Here is a 10,896-nt window from a genome sequence, read left to right as displayed (position 1 = left end):
TGGATGCATTTATTATTACTATTTTAAGAAATAAATTAGTTTGAACTCAACACCACTTTATATTATTAAAGAAAAGATACTGAAACCATGTTGCATCATTTAAAAATAAGGCAAGAGAATAAACAACGTTGAATTGAAATAGAAGTAAGGATATAACAAAAATAATTATTAAAAATAAAAAGGAACACAACTGCATTACGTGATTAGGTTTAGTAATGTCACAAGAATAAGAATTTGTATTAAACAGGTCAATATTACATAAATCTTGAAAGTATCACCCGGGTAAATAAAGAAATGGTATCTATGTTTACTTGAACCATTGAACATGGTAAAACACTAACGAGTAAATTGTAAACAAATATTTAGATCTTTACCAAACTGTTTCCTAGAGTTAAATTCCTCTATCACATCTAAAACATAAGTAAATTTGATTAGAAAACATATTTAACAAAATAAGTTAATGGTAGACTATTAATGTTGAAAGAGAATGTTTAATTGTAAAAACGTTGCAACCAATAAATAAATTATTAGATCATCAACTTAAAATAAGGAACAAAAATATTCATAACCGTAATGTGTGATAAAATGTATTTAACCTTACTAACCGTATTAAGAATTTAAAAACGTCCTGGTAATTTCAATAACACTGGAAAGAAACAAAAATCTTACATTAAGTAACTGCAAGATATGATGACAAATAGATAAGCATAGGTTAAAATACATTTAATGCATATATAAACTTGACGAAAACTAAGTAAGAAATATAACTTAGGTTGTAATAAAGACGATAGTAGTAAAAAAATAGTTCCAAAATTAAACAAAGTTTATGATAAATAAGGAAGTCCAAATATTTAAATATGAATCGATATAATATCGATAAATTGAAAAATGGATAAATTACATTTATCTCCCTTTGTAAGTAAAGATATCACAAATGATAATTGATAAGAACTATAACAAAATTAAAATAAAATATTTTATTAATGATTAGAATTGAAAAATAAAATTAGGATTAAGCTAATTTTTTTTTATTTTAATTAATACTATAAATTACTTTTCCGTCTTAAGAAAAAACATGTTTTAACTAGTAGATAGTAATATGTAAACAAAATGTATACCATACAATCGTAGATTTGGGAAGGAATAGTGAAATATCTAAGGGAAAACTTGGATTTAAATATGTAGAGTAGTATTGGTGAAAGTAGTCGATCAAATAAATTAATTGGAAAGAAAAATAAGTAAAAAAAAACATAGAGAAGGTGAATTTAATATTAAAATAGATAATTAGTTTAGATTTCATTTAAAAAGTAGAAATACAAACTAGGGTGATTAATAAATTTAAAGGAAATGAGAAAACAGGAATCCAAAAGAAAATCTTAGAGTGGGGTGACGCTGGGTAACACCAGCTTGAGCTTTTACAATAGACACCACAACTGTATTTATACATGTACACCTGGTGTATTTGGCCGTCTGAAGAGTTTCGATTTTGGATTATTCTTAAAGGATATGATATTTAAACTTGTCCAAATCGTTATAAAACAATTGCAACGCATACCGAATACACCGTATGATATTTTCATTGTATTCCGCGTTGGTTTGATTTTTTGCGTTGAGTTCCTAATTTTGGATTAAAAAAAAAGCGCAATCGACTCTTAAAATTACCATAAAAATATCAGTTGCAAAATTTTCATTATGATTATTAGTTTAATAAATACGATTAAATCCTTTACATTTTTAATATATTATATTTGTGCTCCTATTTACCCCTTAAAACCTTACTTGACTATATATGCATATTTATATACTTTATATATATATATATATATGTATATATATATATATATATATATATATATATATATATATACATATATATGGGTGGGTGTGTGTGCGTGTGTGTGTGACTGTGTTTGTGTGGATGTGTGTGTGTAGTCATCGACATAGTCATGTGCCGTTTTTTCACAATTAATCAGTTCTTCAAGCCTAGGATGGAAGCTAGAACCATCGCGTTTAAAGTTATATATATATATATATATATATATATATATATATATATATATATATATATATATATATATATATATATATATATTTATAAAATATATATGGCGATTAAGCTACACTGAATATTCCGCGTTTCATCCACTCCTGAATGCCTGAAGAGTCCTAGAGTTGATTAAACGCGGAATATTCAGTGTAGCTTAATCGCCATATATATTTTATAAATTACTAACTAGCTCTACGTATTGAGCACTTTTGAAGTAAATACTTAAAATTTACGCATAAATCTATACTTTCGTATATTAATTTTATTTGAGCAAATTAAGTAGTTATATATATATATATATATATATATATATAAATATATATATATATATATATATATGTATATATATATATATAATTATAGGTTACTATTTTTCAAAAGTAAACCAAGAAAATAATTAAAACGGGGTTAATGCAAGAGCGCGCATCAGCTAGATTGGGGAACTATCCCTTTTTTTACATAATCATTTATATATCACCGTACATTAATGGCCGGGTATCGGTTCACCTGTTACGAGCAACTAGATACCTTTTAGGCCAAGCCGATATTGCTTATATAAAAGTCCGTAATTAAAATTTTACAGAAGTTTACAAGCACAAAAATAATCAGGAAGGTAAATAAAATGATAAAAAATATAACAATCTAAAATATATGTGATTAAGACGAGGAAAAACTGACGTTGTTGTGCACTATTAAAGAGGTCATGGTTTTACACGCCAGAAAGTTGCACGTTGGGGCTAGGAATTGGAGTATATTGAAATGAATTTTGAATTACCTTCCATAAAAATCTAGATTGTACTTTATATTCAATGAATTACAAAATGCTAACGCCATTTCTGCGGAGACGTATTAAAATCATAACCATTAACTTAATCAGAAGACGTAAAATTATTATGAGAAAAATATTACAAGTTATTACAAAAATCAAATATTGACATAGTGAAACCAAATTAAACTTTATAGTAAGGCTAGAATTGAATACGTTTAAATTAGTCATAGGGTTATTAAATTAGAAAATAAGGAAGCTGATATTACGTTATATATGATGTTCTTGTTATTATGTTTTCACTGGCACGGTGGTAATCATTGTGATCATTATCTTTTTCATCATTTATTGTCATTCTCGGTCATTATTGTCATGCATATTTAGTTTTTTTTTAATATTATGCATAATTATTACATTATTATTTTATATAAATTATTAATATTATTGATATTATTGTTATTGGTATTATTATTATGATTATTATAATTTATTAATGTTACTGCATTCTATTATTATGATTTGAGGCCCTCTTTTAATTAATATCAGCGTCGTAATTATTATTAGTTTATTATGACGAAGGTGGTATGCATTAATTATTTATTTCGTGTTTATTGTTAGTAAATTAAAATAGATTTTTAAACTTCCCCATGAATAATATCAACTAGTTGAGATTTGTTTTATTTAATCGTTTCTCTCTCTCTTTCTTTCTCTTTACATCTGTATATATATATATATATATATATATATATATATATATATGTGTGTGTGTGTATATATACATATATATATATACCGCCTTATTATGTACATATATATATATATGTATATATATATGCATATATATATGTATATATATATATATATATATATATATATATATATATATATATATATATATATATATATATGTATATGTGCGTGTGTGTGTGTGCCGGTATAGGTTTTTTCATCTAATGTTCAAAACTTAAATCCAAGCGGTACATCCGATTGGTGAATAAAAATACAAATATATCCGAAGGCAAAATAAAAGAATGGTTTACCAAAAACAATAATATTAATCATTTAAAATACTATGTAGCTCTGGTCGGTATAGTTATCAACCAGTATCAGTGAAAATGTTTATAATAACAATCCTCAAAACCTCAAATCAAGATTTTAATCTAATTAATTTCAGTGAAATGAGAAAATAGGGAGTAAGAGTAGGGGAATAGTAAGAATGCGGGAAATACGAACGAAAAAAGACCGAAGTAAAAAAAAAAGCTAAGGGCAAAATCTTATGACATGTGTCAAATTCAGACGAGCATGTTCATAATATCAGGTATCAGATGTTTTTTTTCGTGTTTTTTTTTTTACATTTTTCACATTTTTTAACAATTACTAACTAATATGGCATCGAGAGGCCCTAACAGAAACTACTGTATGGTCCAGAATTCATTCACCAAATGGCAATACAGCAGCCCAGTACTTTGCACCTGCTGATAGGACAGCCTTCTTAGTGGTTAATCAAAGGTTCGGGACCCTGACTATCAGGCGGGTAACGTCAGCCCATATGAAACGTTTACCTCCAGCACCCTTACTAGTGACCTGGCCACAAGGATATACATAGAAACAGAAATTATCTACTCTCCCTGTATATAGAAATATATATTGCTTGAAAACAAAGAATACAATTTTATATTATATAAAAATGAGAAAAAAAAGGAGATAAGTAAAAGAAAAGGAAAAGAAGGCAAATAAAATTAAGAAATATCGATTGTTGTCTATATATTTATCTGTTGCCTTTTTGTCCCCTTATGCTATGTATATAAAATGTTTGATTTTTCAACTTTCATCTTTATTTTCTATGTTCATCCATTTGAGCAAATAAGATGCTAATCAGTAAATCTATTAAATATTCTTCTGAGGAGGTGAATAAGAATCGAAAATTTATATGGTAAATAAATAGATTTTTACAATTGTATTCTTTGTTTTCAAGCAATAAACATTTCTATATTAGAAGATTAACATTTTCAAATCATAAAATATAAATATCTTATTTTTCTTGATTAGCTCTACCCTGTACGCTGAACAATTCTATTTGTTACGGATTCTTATATTAAATGTTACATCTTATTATATCTTGTAAGATCGAAGATCACTCAATTTTCATACCAATACATATATTTTGCTTCATTATTCATAAGCATATATATACATATATATATATATATATATATGTATATATATAAAAATTCTAGCATGTAACTTGTACATCTGTGTTATTTTATCTATTTGAAGACAAAAATGAACACTATTAATCACTTTACATTTAAATTCATGAGAATGCCTTTTTCGACGTAATATACAAAATATTAACATTTTCCTTATCTGCGAATTTCCAAAGATACCGCTCTTTTATCGAAGGAAAAGATATTAGCAAATAAATATATTAGCGGTGCGACAGAATTTTCTTCTTCTGGCATAAATATATGCTTGGATTTGCTTGTTCTGAAAGAGGCATATATATATATATATATATATATATATATATATATATATATATATATATATATATATATATATATATATAGTTTTAATTGTTTATTTTTGAAATATTGTTAACTTCAATGGATACCGATTTCGTATAATGGGCGTAGATGGATATGTTTAAACCCAATCACTGTTAATTTCGAGTTTAGATCAAATTATCTATTAAATAGGTGCAGCGCATATATAGTACAAAACATTGTTGAAATTTTTTATATCCTTACTTTAAATAAGAATACAGCAAGAAACACGGGGTAATGGGTGAAAGTCAAAGGGGTTTATTTACAAGGGAATAGAGGTGACATAGCAGTTAGTCGACATCTTGTCTTATTCTCTTCCTGTCTTTTATCCTTCTCTCTCAGTCATGTGAGAGGGTATATTTTTTTAATGTATGAAAAAATATTAGGTTATTCCATTACAACACCTTCCTCCCAAGTTAAATTCTTCTATAGAATTTTGCTTCTCCCATTTTTTTCCTTTTTAAACTTTTTTTTTTTTTAATTTGGTCGTTTTCCTTGTTTATTACATTTGTGTTTGCCGATTTTTTACTTTTGGAGAGTGACTGGATTTCTAAGTTACTGGTATTTCCTTCTTTGGAGGTTTTTTATGGAAAATGTCACATAGCACTTCCATTGGTAACTCTTGTTTTCCGACTGTTTCTATGTATCGGGGCCTTTGTTAATATGTTGTTTTGGGAAATCTGCTCTTTTATTATGGAAACATTTTCCAAATTCTTCTTGAAATTATGCTTTCTTCCTAAAAACTCTTCCCTGCTCGATAATTTTTTAAGAAAATTTCATACCTGTCATTGTAAATCTTGTACCTTACATTATCCTTGATACTTTCTTTTACTTTTTTCTCTTGTGATTAACCGGTCGAACACCGAACGTACCTTGCTGTCAAACAATTTCAGCTGGGGGATAATTTAGCACTGGTATTTGGATATATTGCTAAGAATTTTTTAATGTTTTTTTCTTCTGTGTCGATGTTTTTATTCTTTTTTATAGCTCGTTTAAAAGTATCGACAAACCTTTCTACTTGTCCGTTTGATTGAGAGTAAAAAGTTGGTTTTGTAATGTGTTCAATTGCCAGTGCCTCACAATAATGCTGTAATTCTTGATCTGTGAATATAGTGCCATTATCACTAACATTTTTTTCGGAAGCCCGAACCGACTAAATACCTCGTCCAGCTCTTTTTGCCGCTGTAGGGTGTTTGTATATAAAATTTTGGCCATTTTGACATACTATCTACGATTACTAGGTAATAATATCCCTTCAGAGGTCCTGCGTAATCGATATGGTGCGTGCCTAAGGTATATCTGTTTTAGGCCAAGATTTCTTCCGTAGTAGGGGGGGGAGATCTTGCGGCTACTTGGCAACCTTTACATGATTTGACCAGTTCCTCAATGCCCTGGTCCATCTCAGGCCAGTATGTGAATCCTCTCATTAGGGCCTTCATTCTGTAGATTCCAGAATGTCCCATCTGTAATTCCTTCAGGATTTTCTTCTACGTACATCAGAGTTTCATCAGATATAGAAAATGGAAGCACTTTTAATCCTCTTCTATTATTTTCGTCTTGTCCCACTAGTTTTTTTATGTTATTAATATATTTATCTGTTTTCGCGGCTTTCTTTATTTCCTCAAGTATAACAGAAAGTTCCCTAAAAGTATTTATTAATATATTTGTAAGTGTATGTTCTTCTTTTAGTGCTGCTATAAGTTTTTTCAAATTCAGTTTTACTGGGGATAATCACGCCAAACAATCTGCATTTATTAGATGCTAGGTGTTTTATTTTTTAATCGTAATTGGGCAAAATAATAGTCCATCTCTGTAATCTCTTTGCCGTATGATTAGGAATCTCTTTTTTCGAAACAAAAATCGATAGTAATGTGTTATGGTTCGTTTCCAAGACGAAAGATCTTCCATGAATGAATTTATGAAATTTCTCATTGCATACACAATCGCCAAACCCTCTTTTTCGACCTGACTGAACTTTCTTTCAACGGGTAATAAAAACCTCGAGGCGTGAGAAATTGGTTTAGCAGATCAATCTTCCATTCTGTGTAGAAGCACCGCTCCTAAACCGTATTCGATCGTCTCTGCCACAACAATTAGATCATTTTCGGATCGTAATGTACTAACGCTAGATCCGATAAGAAACATCTTTTAATTTTTTAGAATGCTTCCTGACATTGTTTTGTCAAGAGACATTTTTTATGCTTCTTCGATAATTCATTCAGTGGTGTTCTTAGTTTGTGCATATTTGGGATATAAGAATTATAGTAGTTCGCTAGACCCAAGAATGACTGTAAATTCATTATATTGTCTGGCTTGGACATGTCTCTAATTGCTTCTGTCCTATTTGGGTTAGGTCTTCTACCTTTCCAATCAATTATTTGCCCCAAATATTCAATCTTGTTCATATCAGAATTACATTTTCGAGAGCCACTTTAAATTCGCTGTCTTCTATTTTCTCAAATACCTTACGAATATGGTTTTATGTATTTCAACATTTTTGCTTCTTATTAAAATGTCGTCTTAATAAGCCATTGCAAAATCTTAACCTGCTAGCATGGCATCCCTAATTTGTTGGAATAAATTTGGCGCTACTTTCTACCCAAACGGCAATCGTTTTAGGAAAAATAATCCTTTATGAGTATTCATTGTTAGGTATTTACAACAGTATTCGTGGACTTTTACCTGCAAATATGCTTCTAACAAGTCGATTTTTGTGAAAATCTTTCCTCCATTTAACTTATAAAATATTTCCTCATGGTAAGAGAGTGGATATTTATGATCCTTTAAAGACTCATTCAGTCCCGTCGAAAAATCTACACATACCCTGATTTTTTCCTTTTTCTTTTTCACATAAACTGCGGGTGATGCCCATTCAGAGTAGTACACTTTTTTATTACTCCAATTTCTTCGACTCTATTTAATTCTTACTCGGTTGTTTCAAATGCCGAATACGAAACGATCATTTTGGGTTTAAACACCGGTTTCGCTTCGTCTCTCAGTTCAAATATCACTTCCGTTTTAGTGCAGCAACCCAGGCCTTCAGCAAATAAATTTTAAAAATTATTTTTAAATCCCCAACAGATCTTCGTGGCAGTTTTGGACTTTCATATCCTGTCATATTTACTCCTTTGCAAAATGAGTTTATTGGTTTCTCCCATAAATTTAAAAGTATCATCAAATCTATACAAAATTGTTTCCAGATATCACATACATTTTAGTTTTTAACGTTTTTTCATTCAGATTCACATTAGTATAAAATTCATCCTTAAATTTTAATCTATTTCCAGACATTCTTCTGGCAAATTTCTTTTGTGTTTTGCAGTTTTGGAGAAGCAATTTTCTTCCATGTCGTTTCATCAATTAAGGATATGTCACTTCCAGTATCCAAAAGACAGTTTCTAACTTCAATATATTTTTTTTACCATACATGGATTCTTTTTTGAATCAATGGTCTTTATTTCAGACTTACAATATTTCTCTTTTTTTCATACTTTTGACTTGTGGGCTTACGACCGCACTTATATCATATTTTGTTTTTGAAGTGATTCTTTCCTCCACACGTCTTACACTATTTTCTTACGTAGTGATCACCTTGCTTTACCCTTTGTATATTGTTAAAAGTTTTCTCTTCGATAATAGTATTTCCTGTTTTAAATCTAACGGTTTCTGGCATTCCTCAGTAACTTTCTGTAAGGTTATTTCTATGCCTTTGTCATAATGGATAATATCCTAGACCGAATCTCTCTATCCTTCGAGGGTGTTAACCTTTGCAAAAATATCAAGCATGTAAACATGTCCTCTTTTAGGATTTTCAACTTAAATAAATCAAATTGGGCAATTGCTCTCCAAGCATAGGCGATAAAGTCTTCGTCATCTAGTGTCAAAATATTTAAACACCTAAAACGAGTATAAAATGAGCTATCCCGTTCCCCGAAAATGTTCGATAAATTTCTATAGTTTCTTTAAAAGAAATATCTTCGGGTTTCCTTAGGGGTATAAAATTGGTATACTTGGTATTTTCATGGGAACCCAGTTTTTTGCTACAGTGAAATAATGTTTTCTTTATCTGACCAGGTCTGCCATCGCGTGGAAAAATATTTTCGTATCTACGATAATATGCCGTAAACGTTAAGTCATTAGTTAGTTCATATAAAAATTCTGTCAGCGAATTTGCTATTCCTTCCGGAGTGAACCGACACTCCTTTTTTCCTCTTGCGTCATTAATATTGTTTTTAATGGGTCATTTTCTTTTAACTGATATTTTTGTAAAAACATCCATCTGACTTTGCTGAGCTGCCAGTGCTAATTGTATCGTTTTTGTAAACTCGGCTAATTGTTTCATGTTGAAGTGATGTTTTTAAACACAGTAATAAAACATAAGGTTGACAATACCTGCACAACGCATTAAATAAATCACTGAATAAACCACAAAAACATTATTTTGCTGACAACGTTTGTGCAACACCCACGAAAGTGACACTGAATCACAGCCTACACGTGTGTTTGTTCCGCCGTATTCTTTTTTCTTATAAAACAAAAGAAAGTTCAAATGGGCACTTTCAAAAATTGTTCCTTTTAATGCTTCGTAAATTGTCAATTTCTCTTTTTTTCAGTTGCACCGTAACAGACTGAATTAAAAATATAACTTACTGTTGTGTGTCTAAGCAGTTTTTATTTTTTTAGTTGTTGAATTACTCCGTGCACTATTTTCTTTTTTTCGTTTTTAAATAGTTTTTCCTTAAAGTTTTTGTGAGTTCGACTCCTGTCGCCATGTGCTATATCCTTAATTTAAATAAGAATACAGCAAGAAACCCAGGATTAAAGGTAAAATACAAAGGGATTTATTTAATGGGGAATACTGGTGAGATAAGAGTTACCCGACATCTTGTCTAATTCTATTCCTGGCTTTTTTCTTTCTCTCTCAGCCACATGAAAGGATTAGTTCATTTCATTCATGAAGGGATGTTAGGTTATTTCATTACATCAAAATTCAAAGACTTACATTTATTTGTTTATAACTTATATTTATATTCTCTTGGATTCATTTTCATTACAGCTGTTCCGTTAGTGGGAAGGCAATTTTACGATTTATGTGTCCATAAAACTGTCGCCAATAACTTCTTCAGATGATTTTACCATATGATTTTAACAACAACAATACATTTTTACACGATAAACATAGTATTTTGGGAAAAGAAATTCCAAAGCCATGCTTCAACACACACACACACGCACACACACACACACACACACACACACACACACACACACATATATATATATATATATATATATATATATATATATATATATATATACAAGGTTCATTGCATACATAAATCAATGCTAACATTCTATTACCAATGGGGATATATACAATGGAATGGTTTATCCATCCAACACCTGATAAACTTTGTAAATACCTACAAAGATTTTATATTACATCTACCAACACATACTCGATGCACCAACGAATACGCCTGCCCCGTATACGTTGTGGAATAGCAATACGGAGCAACAGCGGTTTTTTTTTATTT

Source organism: Euprymna scolopes, chromosome 6 (assembly GCF_053919585.1).
Source record: "Euprymna scolopes isolate OS-2025 chromosome 6, ASM5391958v1, whole genome shotgun sequence".
NCBI lineage: Eukaryota > Metazoa > Mollusca > Cephalopoda > Sepiida > Sepiolidae > Euprymna > Euprymna scolopes.
This window is presented reverse-complemented; position numbering follows the sequence as displayed.